This window comes from Cavia porcellus, unplaced genomic scaffold, assembly GCF_034190915.1.
Source record: "Cavia porcellus strain 051 isolate PalLab524CR breed Dunkin Hartley unplaced genomic scaffold, mCavPor4.1 scaffold_14, whole genome shotgun sequence".
In the NCBI taxonomy this organism is placed as follows: Eukaryota; Metazoa; Chordata; class Mammalia; order Rodentia; family Caviidae; genus Cavia; species Cavia porcellus.
The window spans coordinates 48,246,457-48,253,881 of record NW_026947497.1 but is presented as its reverse complement, the minus strand read 5'-3'; the positions used below and the strand labels follow the sequence as shown (position 1 = coordinate 48,253,881).

At 37.9% G+C, this 7,425-nt stretch overlaps 1 long non-coding RNA gene across 2 annotated transcripts; it reads right to left on the bottom strand.

Annotated features, from left to right (window-relative positions):
- Window positions 1-489: 489 nt before the first annotated feature.
- LOC106029173 (uncharacterized) lies at window positions 490-7,084 on the bottom strand. 2 transcript variants are annotated; one of them, XR_001202840.2, is made up of 3 exons: window positions 6,058-6,702; window positions 4,803-4,907; window positions 490-3,526 (listed from the first exon to the last, which is right to left on the bottom strand). It is a non-coding gene; the product is annotated as an uncharacterized LOC106029173 (long non-coding RNA). The 2 variants fall into 2 exon arrangements; XR_001202841.2 differs by lacking the exon at window positions 490-3,526 and adding an exon at window positions 3,535-4,717 and having other exon boundaries at window positions 6,058-7,084.
- Window positions 7,085-7,425: the final 341 nt, after the last annotated feature.

Here is a 7,425-nt window from a genome sequence, read left to right as displayed (position 1 = left end):
GGGGCTCTTCCATGTCCTTCAAGAAGCCATGGGGCTTCCCATCCCTCTGAATGGGATATTGATCCCAATACCTGGGATCAATCAGTGTGAAGGGCAAGGGTTCACTTAGGCTCACGGCTTAGAGGCTGCAGTCTGGGACTAATTGGCCCTGTTGCCTTGGGCCTGTGGCCAGGGTTGTGCCCCTTAGGAATCTAAAATCAATGATCTAATAAATGGGGATCAAGGGGAAGGAGGGCCTGGCACCCTCACTGCCCTTCTGGAGCACACAGCGGGAGTCTAAAACCATTCATTAGGCCTCCATCCTCTCTCAAGAGCATCTTCTGGGGACCAAGACTCTAACACACAATTCTTCCAGGATAGTCTGTAGCCAAAGTATGAAAATCTTCTTGCTAACTGTTTCTTAGGTTCCAAAATCTTCTGTTTTCTTTTTTCTTTTCTTTTCTTTTCTTTTCTTTTCTTTTCTTTTCTTTTCTTTTTTCTCTCTCTCTTTCTTTCTTTCTTTCTTTCTTTCTTTCTTTCTTTCTTTCTTTCTTTCTTTCTTTCTTTCTTTCTTTTACTTGAATTGAACTCAGGACCTCACGCCTGCAGGCAGGTACCACACCCCTGAGTTTTACCCCCAGCCCCCAAACCTTCCTTGAGGACATGCAGAATATGTGAATTTTCTCAAGCTCTCTTGCACGTTCTCCTAAAACTCTACTGCAGGAGGCTGGGATCTGCTTAGGTCTCCCCTCCTCTGTCACTCCATGAAGTTGGAGCCAGTCTGCTGCTCCCACGTCCTGGCTGCATAGACAATTGCTCTTAAACTATAAGGCCCCAGTGTTCTAAATAAAATATGAAACATTAGTGACCAATTAGTGATCCCCAAATTTCTCACTGAAGTTTTACCAACATCCGTAATCTATGTTTGACAGAGGCGAGATCACAGCCAACATCCAAATGGTTGAGACTTCTTTGTTTTATTTTTTTACCTACAGTGCTCACCCCAGCAGCACAGATACTAAAATTAGAACTTTTCTACCTACAAACTGTGTTGAATTTTTTTAAACATAAATAAATAAAAGGAATAACTTTTGGCTTCATTGATTTTTCTCTGTTTTCCTCTTTTCTATTTCTTTGATTTTCACCATGATTTTATCAATTTCTATCTTATTTTTTGGTATTTGATTTGATAATTTTATTTTTCTGGCTGTGTGTGTTTGTGTGTGTGTGTGTGTGTGTGTGTGTGTGTGTAAACTGAGAACTGAACTCAGACATCGCACTTGCCAGGTAGGTACTTATGCTGCTCAATTACCTACCTAACCCTTTCCTAGCTTCTTAAAGTAGAAACAGATTGTTGATTTTTGAACTTTTTTTCCTTTCAAGTGTAAGTACATAAGGTTATAAATTTACCTCTAAGAACAGACTCCCTTGTCTATATTTTTTTTCACCAATGTACACTGCCGTAGCAGGAGAAAAGACGTAGTATGATTTAAACCACTCCAAGTTATTAAAACTTGTCTATGTCAAAGTGTAAGATCTATCCCAGAGAATGACCCCTGTGCACTGAAAAATCTGTGGCTTGAGCCATTGTGCAGTGGAAAAGGTCTCTATGTCAGGTCCAGTTGGATTATAATTTGCCTAAGCCTCATGTGTCTTTATGGGCCTTAACATTTGTCCCCTTGTCGATGACTGAGAAAGGAATATTGAGATCACCACTCATGACTGTTGAGTAGGTAATTTCCTTACACTCTGTAAGTTTTTGTTGAATTTGCTCGGGATTCTGTTTTATATACATATGCATTTATAATTGTTAAAGCTTATACACTGGGCATTTTATCAACAGGAAAAGTGACGCTCTGTCTTTAATGCAATTGATTTAAAGTGCACTAACATTAAAGCAGCGACACCGGCTTCTTTATAGCTGCTGTTTGCACAGCGTATCTTTTTCCATCGTTTTAAATTCTACTTATTTATGTACTTCACCCTAAAGTAGTTCTCTCATGTGAAGCATTGTATTGGATTTCCTTTTCCTTTTCCTTTTATAACCAGGGATCTTTGCTTTTCCACTGGAGCATTTAATCTACACTTAGAGCAGTTGCTGTTGTGATTTCATTTACGTTTTGCAATTTTTTCCATTTATCTCACATCTTTTTGTCCCTGTGTTTATCGTATAATTTAATTCTTAATTGGCTTCATTTTTTCATTGAACATTTTTAAAGAATTTATTGACACAGATTAACTGTGGACATTGATGGAGTCCTGGGTGATATTTCCACTCATGCATGGGGCATGCGTGTACATTATCCAGGTTTCTTTCCCACAGACCACACACACTCCTGCTCGCTACTGTTTCTGGTAGGAAGTCAGTTCCTCATCACATTTTCCCCTGCGCTGTGGGCATTTGCATTTGCTCAACCTTCAGAAGCAGAATCCTGATGTCTAAAGCAACATTAGCAGATGGAGTGTTTGGGAGATAATTGGGTCACGAAGTGGAAGACTTCATGAACAAAGTGAACGCCCAGGTAGAAGAGCTGCTTCACCTCTCCTGTAAGAATACAAGTGAGGCCTGCATCCCCAGAAGAAAACTCACCAAAATCCAATTCCAGCTCCTCTGGCTCCCCTCACTGTGGGTAGTCCGTTGGATTTCTCCTGTGCCCTGCTCCTCCTTCACCTGCAGGGTGCATCTCTGATTCTCTCTGTCCCTGCCTGTCCCTTCTACACTTAGGATTACACTGGATCCTTCTGGATCTTCCAGGACACCCTCTGTAGTGCAGAGCTGGTGGCAGTCTTAATTCTGTTCACATCTCTCCATTCCTCCTTCCCATGTAATACCACATTCAGAGGTTCCAGTTACTAAGGGTTGGATCTCTTTGGGAGGTCATTGTTTAGCCGACCACCACAGCAGGACCTACTGGTTTGCTGCAAAACCCAAATGGATTTAAATGGAAAACATAAATTAGTGCCACCAAATCAGTGACCAGTACTTAGCTGTTATTGCTGTTATTACCCAGCTTCTCATATCAGGATGAGGCAGGGGACAAATGAGATTGGGGAAATTGTGGGGGTGCGTAGATCAAGGTGGTCCTGCCGCACACTCCATGAAACCATACTTGGAAATGTCAGAAGAATAACTTTCAACCAGAAGTCACAAGCTGTCACTTAACCCTGTATGGCTTTTTTTTTTTTTTCTAATTTTCATTCCACATAGACCAAATCAATACAAGAGAGTTAGCTGAGTAGTTGAGGGAGGGAAAACTTAAAATCCTATTAAATTTTCTAATCCTCAGATTGTCACCAAAGTAAACAGAGTGACAGGTATCCAGAATCGTTTATTCTTTCTGTTCTCATCAGGATTTAATACAATCCAACCTCGGCACCCTAAGGAATTCAGAGACACATACAGCTTTCAAGTAAGATCAGGCGCTCCTTGTTCTAGCCAGGCGGGGCCTTCATCTTTTCATTCCTCCTTCCCCTGGAGGGCTGGACCAGGAGCATGCAGCAGTTAGAGGAGAAGGTGTTATCCTCAGGCTAAGGATGCTCAGGCCAGCTAAGCCAGAGAGAATATTAAAGAATCAAAACTAGAACTGTGGCACATTCATTTCTACTTTATTACTTTCTCTTTCATGAAAACGCTTCTTTCTTTCATATAAAGCTAAAAAGAAATATCTTTTTATATGTACATATACATGCACACATATTTGGTACCTAATCATGTTCAATAAGTATATTTTTCCTCATAATTAAATATAGTTACGTCCATGTAACTACATTGTTTTAAGGCTAATTTGTTTAAGTAAAAGCAAATATTACAAATATATTTGGTATATGGAAAGAATATCACAAAACAATACAGTTTATAAGTAAGTACTAAGCTTTGAACAAACATGTAACACAAGGAAAGTATTGCTCTGAGGCAGGTGTGTACCATCAATATAACAAGCACCTGTTTCCACAGTTAGGTAAAAGAATATTTTGTGTGCCTATATCTTGTAATCTGAGCAACTACTTGAAGATAACATGTTCAAAGTATTAACCACTGTTGACTCCATAATAGCTTGTTTTGAAATTCTGCACCATTATTTCTATTGCTTTTTTTTTCTTTAAAATAAAAAAGCAATCCTTTGGAAAGTAAATGGATGGATTTGCAAAATATAAACATAGATTTTTAGAGATTAAAAATCAGGTTAATAGAATAAAAATATCTAATAATTGTTTTTCTTTAAAATATAACAAAATATATAGATCATTAGTATATCAAGAAAGCAGTAAAATTTTAAATATAAAATATTAGATTGTTTTTGTGAAAACAACCATAGAAAAGAAATTAGTAAAATCTTTCATAGAAAAGAAATTAACAGAATCTTTTCTTCTTCTTCTTCTTCTTCTTCTTCTTCTTCTTCTTCTTCTTCTTCTTCTTCTTCTTCTTTTTCTTCTTCTTCTTCTTCTTCTTCTTTGGTACTGGGGATCAAACTCACAACTGCATGCTTGCAAGGCAGGCACTTGTGCTGCTGAACTAAACCACCAGCCCAATTAACAGAATCTTGAGAGAATATTTTGCCCAACTCTAATTGGAGGCAATTAAAATTTGTATGAAATGTCTTTCTGAAAAAATTTAACTTAAAATTGAAACCAAAAATACTGCACAATATTACCAAGTTAACATTGTTATTCTGAAGTATCATTATAAAGTTATTTTCCCCAAAATCAAAAGTTCAAATGATTATGTTTTCTTCCATACCTAAAAAGAAAAAGAAAAAAGAAAGATGATGATGCTAGTGACAATATTAAAAAATAGAAAAGAAACCACGCCTGGCAACACAGACCTGTAATCCTAGCATTCAGGAGGCTGAGGCAGGAGGACTGTTGTTTGTTTGAGGCCTGGGCCACAAAAAAAAGTCCAAGTTCAGCTTGCCCTAAATAGTGAGATCCTATCTCAAAAACAAAACAAACAAACAAACAAAATGAAAAATGAAAATAATCACTTTTTAAAATATAATTATAATAGAGACTCAGAACTCAAAGGCAGTAGTAGAACAAAGCTAAGTAGAAACCATTCTTAATGATTATGGATATAAAGATAATGGCAAAGAAAACATTATAGCACATTCAATTTGTAATGCACCATGGGAAGTCTCACCTTTTCTAAGAAGGCCAGGGTGGCTAAGGGCTAGTACTATATCCATATTACAATCTTCAATATCGATAACTAGGTGAAGAAAATCATATAGCAATATCCATAGATACTGAACCGTATCTATGAAACAGGAAAATTCCAGAGAAATTATCAATATTTTCAATAATATGGAAATAAAAAGACATTTCAATTAGCTATATAAATCACACTTAATTTTGAAATATTTCATTCTAGTTAATACAAAAATAAAGGAACTATATCCTTTATCACCATCGTAGTTAACATTATTCTGGATGAATTACTTAGTGGACTCAGATCAGAGGAAAATGGAGAACTTTGGAAAAGGAGAATGAGGAAAGTTAGGGTGTCTTTTAGTTTTTCAGGTTGGGGTCAAGCCTAAGGAACTGTGTATGAGAACCAAGCCCTCTCCTGCTGAATTACATTTCCAGTTCATCAGGTTTAGGCTACATTATCCTCTTTCAGGAGGAAACAAAATATAAGAAGCAGCTAAAAATAGAAAATCTCTAGGCAGAAAAATGAATTTCTGTGCAGAATGAAATCTACAGAAATCAATATCTTTCTTTCAAGCCATAGTTCATTTAAAAGAAAGCAAAAAGAAATCAAATAGCAAAAAACAAAGTTAAGAAGCACACAAAACGTACATCAAGAAATTTTTCAGTGCCAAAAATTTTTTAAAAATGGAACAATCATGAAGGCTAAACCCGTTTTTGAAACCTCACATCACAAGGCGACCAGAAGACCAGGACAAGGGGCAGAGCCCTGAGACAGCCAAATAAACTGAGTAAGCTGAAGGCCAGGACCTAGGTCCTCAGGAAACTAGAGCACAAAGGACAAAAGATCAGTCCTTGAGTAAGCTAGAAGGAGCCTCAAAGAACTAGAATGCAAAGGACAAAGAAATAACAAAATCTGTGCACCACAGGAACCTTGGCAAGCAGCAGCTCCCATGTATTTTCCAATTTCTCTGCTCCTGTCTGGCCTTTCTTGTGCCCAAAAGCTGTACCCAGACATCCAGGTTCTGATGCTTCCCTGTTCCTCCTGGTCCATCCGTCTAGTGAAGGCTTTTCTGGGTTCTTTGTAATAAATGACTCCACCGCTTCACTGCAGGTCTCAGGGTCCGCTCTTCTCGAGGTCCTCTGGAAACAACCCCAGGGAGAGAGCGGGTCACAACGCCATGTGGCCACCAAGGCTTCACATCAGAAGATGGGGATTCTCATCTGTCAACTTCCACATTTTTAAAATTGCAACATAAAACCACAATGTAATTTTGGAAGTAAACATTTGACGCTAAATTTCACAATAGAAATCATAAGAGGGTTGTTATTCCTAGGAATTTAGAGCTGAAAGAAGTCTACCCCTATTGTAACATCACAAATCTTTTTCTGCTTAGAAATCTAGTCTAGGCCTGACCCTCACAAAAAGAAGGAAGAAGTACAGATGGTATCTTCTCTGGTGGATGCAAGAAGACAGAGTCATCAGGCAAGAAGTAAGAGGAAGTCACACACAGTTTCAGCGACCAGCTGAAAATGGAGGTGGAACAGTATCCAGACAGTAAATCGCTGCTGGCCCCAGAGTCAGGGATCCTTTGCGTTTATCCACAGCTGCTTTCAAGAGACCTTCAGTGGCTGTTCCTGAGGAAAGGCCCGTGGTTAGGACAAGCCAGGAGAGGAGATAACCAGCAGCTCTGGGGGTGAAGATAGGGAGAAAGGGGTAATTTCTGCTGCAGAGAGAGAAAAGCATAACTCCAATCAGAGGGAAAAAGCTACCATAAACAGGGGAAGGAAGAAAAGATTTCTAATAGCTTATCCTCAGAATACATGTGTGTGATAACACTATGCAATGAAATTTTTTAAATTATGTGAGAAAAAATTTCTCAACCCAGATATGTACATTTACAGAAAATATCCTTCAATGAGGAAAGTGAAATATCTTCTCAGACATGCAGTGAGCACTTCCTGCCGTAAAATTAATTGCTGAATAACTACATTAACATTAAAGGATTATGTGAGGTACAGAAAAATATTCCAGGTCACTGATCTATAGTTTACTTTAAAACCGAGGAAAAGAAAACAAAGTAAACCAAAAGTTAGATTTAAAAAAAAAAGTATGATGCAATTCATGAGCTTCTACAAAACAAAGGAAGAAAAAGAGAGAGAAACATACATACAAACCATATCTACACCTCACAAATATTAAAGTGGAAAGGCCAGCAGACACTCAACTTATAGACATGCAATAAATATATGGTATGGAGCACAAAAATTAAATTAGAAAATAGAAAAAATATATTGGAA